The sequence below is a fragment of the Esox lucius genome, chromosome 7 (assembly GCF_011004845.1).
Source record: "Esox lucius isolate fEsoLuc1 chromosome 7, fEsoLuc1.pri, whole genome shotgun sequence".
NCBI classification, from domain to species: Eukaryota; Metazoa; Chordata; class Actinopteri; order Esociformes; family Esocidae; genus Esox; species Esox lucius.
In genome coordinates, this window is record NC_047575.1 from 2,744,645 (window position 1) to 2,757,456 (window position 12,812).

Consider the following 12,812-nt stretch of genomic DNA (forward strand, 5'->3'; position numbering starts at 1 on the left):
ACATGGAGCTGTCAGGTCCTCACTGTGGCCCCCAGGCGCATAGAGATGCCTAGAGGCTCCCAGCCAGGACCTGACAATGGAGTTCAGATTAGGTTTCCTTTATACTACCCAACACTTTATTTATACAAGTAATTATGCAGGTGTATCTCCAAAAATTTGAATATCATGGAAAAGTTTTTTTAAATTCTGTTAATCAAATCAAAACGTGACACCTGACACCTAGATTCATTGCACATAAGTGAAAGTGAAACATTTCAAGCCTTTTTTGTTTCAATCATGATGATTACGGCTTATAGCTCATGGAAATCAAAAATCCATTATCTCAAAATACTACAATAATTTTTTTTACAATATATACATTTTGACCTGAGAAGAGCTCTTATCAGCTAATTAACTCCCTGAGCCTTCAATCTCTCAGTCTGGTTCAGTACACACAACCACACAATCATGGGAAAGAAGGCTGAATTGACAGTTGTCCAGAAGACACTCATTGACACCCTCCACGAGGAAGGTAAGCCACAGAAGATCATTGCTGAAAAGGCTGGCTGTTTGCAGAATGCTGTATCAAAGCATATTCATGGAAAGTTGATTGGAACAGAAAGGTGTGGTAGGAAAAGGTGCACAAGCAATAGGTAAGATCGCAGCCTTGAGAGTATTGTCAAGCAAAGGCGATTCAAGAACTTGGGGGAGCTTCACAAGGAGTGGACTGATGCTGGAGTCAGTGCATCAAGAGCCATCACGCATAGACATGTCAGGAAATGGGCTACAAGTGTCACATTCCTAGTGTCAAGCCACTCCTATACTAGAGACAACTTCAGAAGCTTCTTACCTGGGCCAAAGAGAAAAAGAAGGTCCAAAGTCCTCCCTTCAGATGAAAGTACATTTTGCATTTCATTTGGAAATCAAGGTCCCAGAGTCTGAAGGAAGAGTGGAGGCACAGAATCCAAGCTAATTGAAAACCAGTGTGAAGTTTCCACATTCAGTGATGCATTCAGGGTTTTACCTGAATAGATGAATATTTGGTGCCTCCTCAGAGAGGTTTTAGTGTGCGCCAAAGGAAAATCACCTGCACCAAAATGATAAGAATTGAAGAAAAAAATGCATTTATAAATACATTTGCTGATCATGCTTAGTGTTGTGCGTAGTCAACCCCCAAAGACACATTCTGTGCCAGGAAAAACCATGGAATTGGGGTGTCATGTCATCTTCTGATGTTGGTCCACTTTGTTTTATCAAGTCCAGAGTCAATGCAGCCGTATACCAGAAAGTTTTTAGAGCACTTTATGCTTCCATGTGCTGACAAACTTTATGGATATGCTGATCTCCTTTTCCAGCAGGACCTGCCCACACTGCCAAAACGACTGGTAACTGGTTTGCTGCCCACGGTATAACTGTGTTTGATTGACCAGGCAACTCAAATAAGAGGAAAATTAGATACACCAGACCAACAACCAGACGAGATGAAGGCCATTATCAAAGCAATCTGGGCTTCCATAACAAATCAGCAGTGCCACAGGCTGATTGCCGCCATGCCGTAATATAAGTCATAATCATCAAGATTGAAACAAAAAAAGACTTGAAAGGTTTCAATTTATGTGTAATGAATCACAATGACAAAACAGAACACATACACATTGGAACCAAATCCACCCTCACCAAAACTGGCAATTTCACTCTCAGCATTGATGACACTGTTGTTTGTCCACCCCCCCATGCCCGTAACTTTGGCGTCATTCTGGACTCTACACTTTGATCTGCACATTTAACAGACTATAAAATCTTAATTCTTCCATCTCTGCAATATTGCCAAACTCAGACCTTCCCTCTCTGGTCCTGCTGCTGAAACCTGATACATGCATTCATAACCTCCCCTCTTGACTCCTGCAACTCCCTACTCACCGGCATTAAATCTACATCCCTCCATACACTCCAAATGGTTGAAAACTCTGCGGACAGACTACTCACACACACAAAGTCCCAGCAGCACATCACCCCTCATCTTCTATGAGTTACACTAGCTTCTTATCTCCCAACGCATTAACTACAAAATCCTCCTATTGACATATAAAGCCCTAAACAATATCACCCCTGCCTACCTCTCCAACCTTCTTCATCCATATCAACCAACACACTCCGTTCCAGTACTGCAGGCCACCTCCTAATCACAATTTCATTCAACATACAACTCCATGTGTAACGTCTGCTACACGTGGCACAGTGGCTCCTCTTCCTAATAACCACTGGCAAGGTGGAGTGATGGCAGCAGCGCATCCCGAGGACACACCTGTTTCCAAACACTGTTTAGTTGTGTTTATATTCTGTTGTTCACACACGCACCTCACAGATTATTATTTGTCTGTGCATTAACCGTGTTAGTGAAACCCTTTGATCTCATATAAAGAAAGACATCACTATCGCTCGTTTTGGTTCCTTTCCCTTTTTTCCTTTCTTTTTTCCTCCTCACCGCAGGCCCGGGATGGGCCAGGGCGGCCATGATGGACAGTCCGGTCCCCTTGGACAGGTGCCGGAGCTAGAGGATAGAATCCACATCATGGAGGGACAGATTGTGGGGTTAGCTTTCGACGAGATGATGTCCCACCTGGCAGCACGGTCGGGTGGGGAGAGCCCTGTTGAGCCTGCCGGAGGGGCGACACCTCCCCCAGTCGACTGTGTGGAGTCTTGCCCATGAGACGGAACTCCGGAGACGCTGGCCAGAAAAGTATGACGGCAATCCGGAGGGTTGTTGCGGTGTCATTCTCCAATGCGAATTGTATTCCAGCCAGTCTATGACTATGAGAAGGTAAGATAATCTCCTTTCTCATTGGGCACACCCTCGAATGGGCAACGGCGCCGTGGGGTAGCGGGTCTGGTGAACTGAGGGTGTTTTCCAGATTCATGGTGTAATTCTGTAGGTGCCTTATGCTTATGTAACATTAACACCCCTTTCTGTTGTCCGATTGTGCTGTCTGGTGGTTTTCCCTCTCACCCCTCTACAGCACTGATTGATTCCGGGGCCACGGGGAGCTTCATAGACCAGTCCCTAGTCACCGCACTCCGGCTGCCATTGTGGCGTTTGAGGTCCGCGATGCCCATTCAGGCTTTGGATGGCTGTCCTATGGGGTCCGGCTCGATTACCCATGTGACTCGCCCTCTCACCCTTACCATCAACAGCTGCCATCGATAGAGACTGGAATTGCTGGTTATGACGTCGTCCATACACCCCGTCTTCCTGGGTCTCCAACCGCATAGAATTGCCTGACGTGATGTCTACGTGATGTGGTAATAAGTGGCGCATGCGACATCTCGTGCCCTTGCAAATGTTTGTTTGTGTTTAAAACTTTAAACCTAACTCTCTCCTAAAAATCATTTAAGTGGTGGATTTAATTTACTGGACTGCTGCTGAGCTGCTGTGACAATGCCAAAAGCTAAAGCCGTGCAAACCAACTCAAACGCCGAGGCGGTCACCATGACGTCCCTCACCCACCTGCTTGAGTCTCATCGAACCGCCATGTCCGAGGACTTCAAACAAACTTTTTCTGCTCTTGAGACCAAATTGAATAGAGTCATAACTATTGTGACTGAAAAACTTGAAATTCTTGAGAGTGAAGGTGATGCATGAGAGCTTTGTCTGAAGGCTGCCAAGGAAGCTATCATCAAGATCCAGACAGACCAGGCTAAACTAGCAACAAAAATCATCGATTTCGAATCACGCAGTCGGCGCAACAACATCAGCATTATCGGTATGCCTGAATCCGTGGAGGGGCCACAACCGACAGCTTTCTTCGCCAAGATGCTTGATGAGGTATTTGGAGAAGTTCTTGATTCGCCTGTGGAGTGTGAATTAGCTCACAGAACCCTGGCTCCCAAACCTCCACTCAACCAGCGACCAAGACCGGTCATCATTCGACTCCTTAGGTTAAGGACAAGATCATCCGCTACGCACGGTCCATGAGGGGTAGGCTGAAATTCATGGACCATTCCATTCTTGTATTTGAGGATTATGCTCCAGAGGTTGTGGAGCAGCGGAAAGAGTTTAAGATGGTCATGTCGGAGCTGTACGAGCGAGGATTTAAGCCGGCCTTGCTCTACCCGGCCAGGCTTTACATCAAGATGGAGTCGGAGGTAGGAAACACTTTCCCTCGGTAGCTGAGGCTGAAGCCTTCATTGTCTCCTTGCCTTTGCGGAACACCTAGACTATAGTTTAATTAAATCCATACGACGAGGGTGGCAGGCCACGGTTAACTGAGTAGAGTTGTATGCCATTCTCTATTGACAGCGGTCAGTGGTGATTAGTATGCCCCTACTATTGCGGATCATGGCCGAGACTTTTTCTATAATGACTTAATATTTCCAATAGCTTAACGTTACTCCCCTTATTTTAGACGGAGAGGTGAGAGACTTTTTCCTTTTCATTCATATGAGACCATTTTATTTCTTAATTTTGTTCCTTTTGCGAGTTGGCATGGACGACCGTGGCGTAGTACAAATGTTTTTACACAATGGTACTGGATTGTGTGTGCGTGTGTGCGTGTGTGCGTGTGCGCGTGTGGGTGGGTGGGTGTTGTGTATGCGTGTGCGTTGTATCCCAGAAAACTCCATGATCAATCTGTACTGGTTATATTATGAGTTTTGATGATTCTAATATCGTTGGAGATTCTCAGTTTTCCATTGATATGGGTGGAAATACTATTTGTAATGTTTTTGACCCCGGTGACCTAAAACCATTTAATGATATATATAATTATTCACTGTTACATTTAAATATCAGAAGCCTAAACAAACATCATTCTGATTTAGTTTCCCTACTATCTGACTCAAGTTGTCATTTTGATGTTATTGCGTGTAGTGAAACCTGGCTCAATGAATTCTCAAATGCAGATTTACTTAATCTGGATGGATACAATCTACATATTAAGAACAGACCAAATAGAATAGGTGGAGGGGTTTGCCTTTATGTTAAGAGTACTCTCAAGGTAAAATAAAATAGATTTTTTCTTAGAGGATGATTATTGTGAATCTTTATTCATTGAGATTAACAATCATGATAAAACATTTATCGTCGGTGTACTTTATCGTCCACCTGACTCTGCTCTTAACACATTTTTCTCTAAACTGGAAGATCTACTACATAAACTGATTAATCAAAAAAAATATTGTATACTTCTTGGGGATTATAACATTGATATTTCTAATGAAGATGGGGCAAAACATGACTTCATGAACACATTGCATTCCTCCTCTTTTTTCCCCACTATAAATCGATTTACTAGAGTTACATCTACATCGAAGACTATTATTGACAATATTATTACTAATATTCAAAATATTAAGCTAATGACTGGGATAGTGCAGTCTGACATCACAGATCATTGTAATTACCATTGTAATTTTTTTTGGTTCTGGTAAATTAGTCTCTCCTCCACTTACTAAAATTAAAACTAAAATCATTAATGAGAGATCCTTACAGCATTTAACTGCTAACCTACAGGTCAAGTCGTGGGCCTCTGTCTATGACAGCAGGACTCCTGATGCTGCATATGACAGTCTGATAAAGATCATTCAAGATTCCATTAAGGATACAATCCCTGAGAATACTGTCAAATGTAGCACTACTCTCCAGAACCCTTGGATTACAAACGGAATTTTGAAATCTATTAAATGTAAAAGTAGGCTTTATAAATTGTACATGAAAAATCCTTCTAGTTTAAATAAAGATAAATATATTTCCTATAAAAATAAATTAACACAGATCATAAGAAAGACTAAAAGAAATCATTACACAGAACTCTTAAAAGCTTCACAAGGGGACAGTAGGAGGTCATGGAATGTGTTAAATGAAGTTCTCAATAGGAGATATAAAAATACTATTTTACCTGATCTGGTTGATGCTAAAGATGATCTGGCACTGAGTTTTAATAATAATTTTACCTCAATTGGTGTAAATTTGTCTAAAAATACAAGTCAACCGAAGAGTGTCAACTTTAAGCATTTCCTCTCTGGAAATTACATTCAGTAATTTTTCATGAGACCAACAGACAGTATTGAACTCCTTAAGATCATTTTTGACCTAAAGAGCTCAAACACTACTGGTGTAGATGGAATATCTAGTAAGATTATGAAGGCCATTGCGAACATCATTGTAGAGCCACTGGCTTATTGTATTAACCTCTCTTTATCTACTGGTAATGTACCTAAAATGACAAAAATCGCTAAGATAATTCCAATCTATAAATCGGGCGACCAAAACGATATGAACAATTACCGGCCAATATCAATTCTACCCACTTTCTCTAAAGTACTTGAGAAGGTAGTATACAGTAGACTAAGTGGCTATCTTGACAAATTTGATATTCTTGTTCCATCTCAATACGGCTTCAGAAAAAAGAGCACAACATGTATGGCGATACTTGACCTAATCGAACAAATTAATGACTGTATTGAAGAGGGGAAATGTGGTGTTGGCATTTTCTTGGACCTATCAAAAGCATTTGATACCATTGATTTTGATATCTTACTGCACAAATTGCATCATTATGGTATCAGAGGTTTAGCACTAGAATGGTTCAGAAGTTGAGAGAAAACAGTATGTCTATGTCAATGATTGTAACTCTTCTTGTAAGCTTATAACCGTTGGGGTCCCCCAGGGCTCTATCTTGGGGCCACTCTTATTTATCTTATATATAAATGATTTTGTAAATTCATCTAAAATATGTCATAAAATCATCTTTGCGGACGATACTAATTTGTTTACATCACATAGTAACCCAATTATTCTTCAAAATATAGTTAACTTAGAATTAATCAAAGTTGACACTGGGTTTAAATGCAATAAACTGTCATTAAATACTAGCAAAACAAACTACATATTATTTAAATCGACCAAGAAAAAACTATTTCCTGGTCAGAGATAAATACAGTAGTTGAGCTAAATACATCTTATCTTCCAAATTGTAAATAATCTGAACTCTAGATTAAATAGTCTCATTCCTATCTATAGCCCCCAGCACACATACCAAACGAGAACTAAATCACTAATATTTGGTAAATATTGCCGATATTTGCGCACTAGTATGAGTGTTGTATGTAGGGGGCCTCAGATTTGAAACGGGATTGATGATGACCTTAAGGTGCTGCCCTCTATCTCCAATTTTAAAAAACAACTAAAAAAATATTATTTATCAACTTATATTTAATATATAACTGCTTTCTCATGGACTACTGTGATGTAATGAGCATGAATGTATGTGTATGTACTGTATGTTTTTGTGCGTTTTTTCTTGTGAGCTTTGTCATCATCGCCTGGTAACTGATGGTGACCATTTATCTTTATTGTACCACCTTTCTTTTGTAAAATTACGGGCCCCCACCCATAAGCTTCTCTAGCTTCTTTGGGGGACCCATTCATTATACCGATGTGATTTTGTTGCAACGACTGTATTATTATATTGCTTTTGGTATTTGTGAATAAACTTTGATTGATTGATCGATTGATTGATCAGTACAACCCCAACATCGCCTGGAACAAACAGAAGATCCTTGAATGGTCGACAGGATGTCAGAAGACCTGCCTGATGGTGATGTGTGGAGCCACATCCATGGAGATCCCTGAGGGCACCCTAGAAACAAACATCCTGCCGGAGTACACAGATCTTAGCGGGGTGTTTTCCAACAAAAAGGCTAGGTGTCTCCCTAATCACCACTTCTGGCTTTGGAGACCTACATCAAGGAGACGCTGGAGCAGGGACATATCCGCCATTCCACCTTTCCTGCTTCAGCCAGCTTTTTCTTTGTTAAAAAGAAGGACAGGGACCTAAGGCTGTGTATCCACTACAGGAGACTCAACACCATCACTACTAAATACTGGTACCTTGATGCCCCTCGTACAAACGGCTATAGAGCAGCTGAGGGGTGCACGCCTCTTCACAAAGCTGGACCTCCGGAGCACGTACAACCTTGTGCATATGCGCAAGGGAGACAAGTGGTATGGTGTTTGGCCACTATGAATACTTGGTAATGCCGTACGTGCTAGCCAATGCGCCTGCGGTATTCCAGGCATTCCTAGGATGAGGTGTTCCGGGATATGTTTGTGAGGTACATTGTGGTGTGCATTAATGATAATTTGATCTATATTTGATCTCATATGTAGAAATACTATTGCATTGCTATTGCTCGTTTTGTTTCTTTTGCCTTTTTGCTTCACTTTTATGCATTCATTATACACGCACCATCACACTATGATTGTCCATGTAATATGAATGCTCTGGTGTGTCCATAATACCATGGGTTGGTGAAACAAATAACGAGGAATCAACACTGGAATATTTTGGTCTTTCTAACCTTTATCCATTTACTGACCTTGTCAGAAGTTGAATATCTTCTCATTTATGCAAGTTCATAGGTTCACCATATAAAATCTAAGTGATTTTTTTGTTATTCTTTTAGCTGATACTATAAAATAAGGAATACATTTAACAGTTTTAAACATTGTAAAATAATTTATAAATGGCTGTATGTATAAATATATAAATATTCATAACTCATATATAAAGGTTCATAGGTCTGGCACATTAAAAAAAGTTTTACAAAGGTTTTAAATATTAACATTCAAGTTAATGGGTGTGTCTAATCGTTTGACTGGTGCTGAAGGCTATCTAATGCAGACTGAAAATACCTCTGGACAGTCGAAACAGATAAGGGTCTGGTCAAGTTGCTGCAGAGACACACACATCCCTCAATTCCAGTCCACAACCCTCTTTTTGCTCATCTGGCCATACATGAACATTAAAACTGAAACGTTGCAGAAAATATTATGTAAAACAGTGCCCCTCCTCTTTTAAGTTACCTCTTTCTCAAGGGTCGAACACAACAGTTCTTGTCGCCAATTTTGAATTCTAAATTATTAGGGAATTATATACGCATGATGTGTTAATTAATTAATTCTAAAGCAATCTAGTCACATGGAAATTGTGACAGATACAAATAATAAAAAAACAGGACTTTAGAGTCAGTATGTAATTGCATATATTGCCATGTTTTTGTGTGTCATTTTTCTTATATTGTCTGGCAGCACCATTACACCATGTAAAATTACTAAATAATGGTCGTAAATGTACAAATTAAAGGTGGTTCTAATTCTGAGAAGTTTAATGGCTGCGATATTCAGTATCTTCTCTAGGCTTTTCTGATATATGTTAACTAACCCAAAATGTGGACCCAAGCATAAACCTACTCAGAAATAGAATAAGATACACAATAAGTTCAAATAAATTCAAATTTATTTATAAAGCCCTTTTTACAACAGCAGTTGTCACAAAGTGCTTTACAGAGACACCCGGCCTTAAACCCCAAGGAGCAAACAACAGTAGTTTTGGATTTCAGTGGCTAGGAAAAACTCCCTAAGAAAGCCGAATTCTAGGAAGAAACCTAGAGAGGACCCAGGCTCAGAGGAGTGACCAGTCCTCTTCTGGCTGTGCCGGGTGAGATATTAAGAGTCCAATTGGACTAATTTCTAAAGTATGACCAGGTGGACAAGGACAGGGACAGCAACGGGCCCCTCAAACCAGGTACTCTGCAGGTGTGGACCAGGACCTCATCTCCTCCTAAAATTTAAAACTGGAGGAGACTGAGAAAAGTTAGAAAGTGCATTTCTCATATCCCCCAGCACAATAATATAGCAGCGTAACACCTTGGAACTGAGACGGGGTGGTCCAGCGACACTGTGGCCCTACCCGGGAGAGGGCCCGGACAGGGCCCAACAGGCAGGAAATCAATCCACCCACATTGCCAGGCATCAACCAGGGACACCTGATTCTAGGTACAATTCTAGGTACAATTAAAAGGCCTACATCTTGCGATCGTAGGTTACATGTAGGTATGTATGGCTGGATCATTTCAGCAAGGTAAGTAGGAGCAAGTCCCTGTATTGATTTATAAGTTAAGAGTATAACCTTAAAATCAGCCCTAACCCTAACAGGCAGCCAGTGTAAGGACCCTAGTACAGGAGTAATGCGTTTAAAAAAAAAATTCTAGTTAGGATTCTAGCAGCCATGTGCAGCACTAATTGAAGTTTATTTATTAATTTGTCTGGATAACCAGAGAAAAGATAATCTAGTCTAGAAGTAACGAAAGCATGGATTAATCTTTCTGCATCAGTTTTTGATAGAAAGTTTCAAATTTTTGCAATGTTTCGAAGATGAAAATAAGCAACTCTTGAGACATATTTTATATGTTCTTCAAAGGAGAGGTCAGGGTCAAGGGTAACAAAGGATTTTTACAGTTTTTTGGGATACGACCATGCAGCCGTCGAGGTTCACAGTGAAATCTGCTAACAACGCTCTTTGTTTCTTGGGTCCTAAAATGAGCATTTCTGTTTTCCTTGAGTTTAAGAGCAAGACATTCTGTCATCCACTTCCTAATATCTGAAACGCATGCTTCCAAAGTAGCTAATTTAGGGGCTTCTCCATGCTTCATTGAAATATATAACTGTGTGTCATCAGCATAACAGTGAAAGTTTACGTTGTGATTTCGGATTACATCGCCCAGAGGGAGCATATATAGTGAGAACAATAATGGGCCCAGAACCGAGCCTTAAGGAACAGATAAATAAGATTTAAACCAGGCTAGAACATGTCCACGTAGCCCAATATGGGTTTCCAGTCTCTCTAGGAGAAGGGAGTGATCAATAGTGTCAAAAGCAGCACTAAGATCAAGAAGCAACAGGACGGATTATCTTGAATAACCTGTAATGGATTCACCATATTAAAAATGTGAAGCCACCACCTAAATCATCTACCAGTGACATTATGAACAGTGATTTCCAAGCTTTGCTCACCATGCTAATTGCCACTCCTTAACACACCATTACCCAGGTAATTGCTTGAGAAGTCTTTTTCTGGGAGCTGAAACTATTAGCTTGTGGTGTATTAACCAGTACACCATATATGTCATACATATATTTACAATTTTCAATATTGCGGAGCGGCTGGGACTGGAGAGGGTGCCGCCGAGGCTGGGAAAGGAGAGAGCGCTGCGGGAGGAGGCGGTGCCCAGTCTTTGGCGGGCTCGGGAGGCGGCGGGCAGTCCTCGGTGGGCTCGGTTGGCGGCAGCGAAAACAGGGCAGCAGGCGGAGCTGATGGCGTCGACCACTGTGCAGCGGGAGGTGCTGGCGGCGGCGACCACTGGGCAGTGGAAGGCACTGGCGGCAGCGACTCCTGGGCAGCGGGGGGCGCTAGCTGCGGCTCCTGGGCAGCAGGGGGCGCTGGCTGCGGCTCCTTGGCGCTGGCACTGGACGTGGAGCTGGCTGCTTTGTCTCTGTGATGGACGCCACTGGTGCCTTGGGGATCTGGGTAGATTGTATTCCCCAAGTCCCCGGTGAGAACTGATACGGTGGGTCGTAGAAACCGGGCCAGTCCTCGCACCTTCCGACGTCCAGGAGGGCCTTTTAAGGCCCCGCTTGAGGCGTTGCCCAACGCCTTGGAGCCGGCACCAGGCATACCTGGGGCACCTCCGTCACCCACCATGTAGGCGGCAGCAAGGGCTCGTCATCCCACCCCTCCGGGGGTGTCTGCCGTGCCTTGGAGGCCTCTGCCTGCCCCCATAGCCCCCCCCCCCCCCGTGCTAACTCACGGCAGGTTGGTGACCCCGCCTCCATTGTCGTCTCCTCCGGGGCCCCGGACCCAGGGTGGGGATCTTGCTGGCATCTCCGGCTTCTCCCACGGCCATGGCGGGTTTTTGTTATTTGCCTGCGGGTTCCTCTTTCGTCGGTCATTCTGTCACGGACGGCATAGTGGTGGAGAGGAAAGGAACCAGGCACAGGCAGAGTGGCAGTCGATGTCGTATTTTTTTTTTAAATAAACACTGAGCACCAAAACACATTATACAAAACAAAAGGGCTGGCTATGCAGCAAAACGATATGAACCACTGATGTAATAAACGTAGACGAGCAACAATGACCGACAAGTGAGGGAAGCAGAGGAGAAACATTTAAACACATACAAGACAAGACAAATGAAGAAGTCCGGGGTGAGTCCATGTACAACGGGAATACGGGAAGAGCGGGAGTTGACGGAGCTGTCTGTCACCTCACCGTCACAGTCAAGCAACAGACATTGGGGACAACAAAGCTACAGACTGGCAGAGGGCGAAAATTACTTTCCACTGATCGATATGCCATCAACTCTTTCGATTGTCACTCAACAAACGTAGGATGACATCAAGTGATCTACAAAAAGAATGGCAAACAGCAGCTGGGGTGAAGTGCACTGCGAGCACAGTTCGAAAACAGACTCCTAGGGGCAGGGCTGAAGTCATGCAAAGCTAGACTTTGTGAAGGATGCATGAATTAAGCCAAGTACAATGTTATCCTGGAAGAACACCTGCTTCCTTCTGCTTTGACAATGTTCCCCAACTCTGAGAATTGGTTTTTCCAGCAGAACAATGCTCAATGCTACACAGCCAGGTCAATAGAAGTGTGGCTGGAGGACCACCAGATCAAGACCCAGTCATGGCCAGCCCAATCTCCAACCCCACTGAAAACCTATGGAATTTGATCATGAGAAAGATGGATGGTCACAAGCCAACAAAAAAAGCTGAGGTACTTGAATTGTTGTGCCAGGAGTGGCATAAAGTCACCCAACAATGTGAAAGACTGGTGGAGAGCATGCTAAGATGCGTGAAAGCTGTGATAAAAAATCAGGGTTATTCCACCAAATATTGAGAAATCTGTGAGAAATCTCTGAGGAAAATAAATGAACAGTCAATGTTTATTACAGTTAAAAGGGGTGTGATAAGAAACGACGTATTCATTCCCTAA

General features: G+C 42.6%; 1 protein-coding gene across 1 annotated transcript in view; it reads right to left on the reverse strand.

Annotated features, from left to right (window-relative positions):
* The window catches only part of LOC105008707 (beta,beta-carotene 9',10'-oxygenase), a 64,872-nt gene that overhangs the window by 46,682 nt on the left and 5,378 nt on the right, over positions 1 to 12,812 (reverse strand). The window lies entirely within an intron of this gene.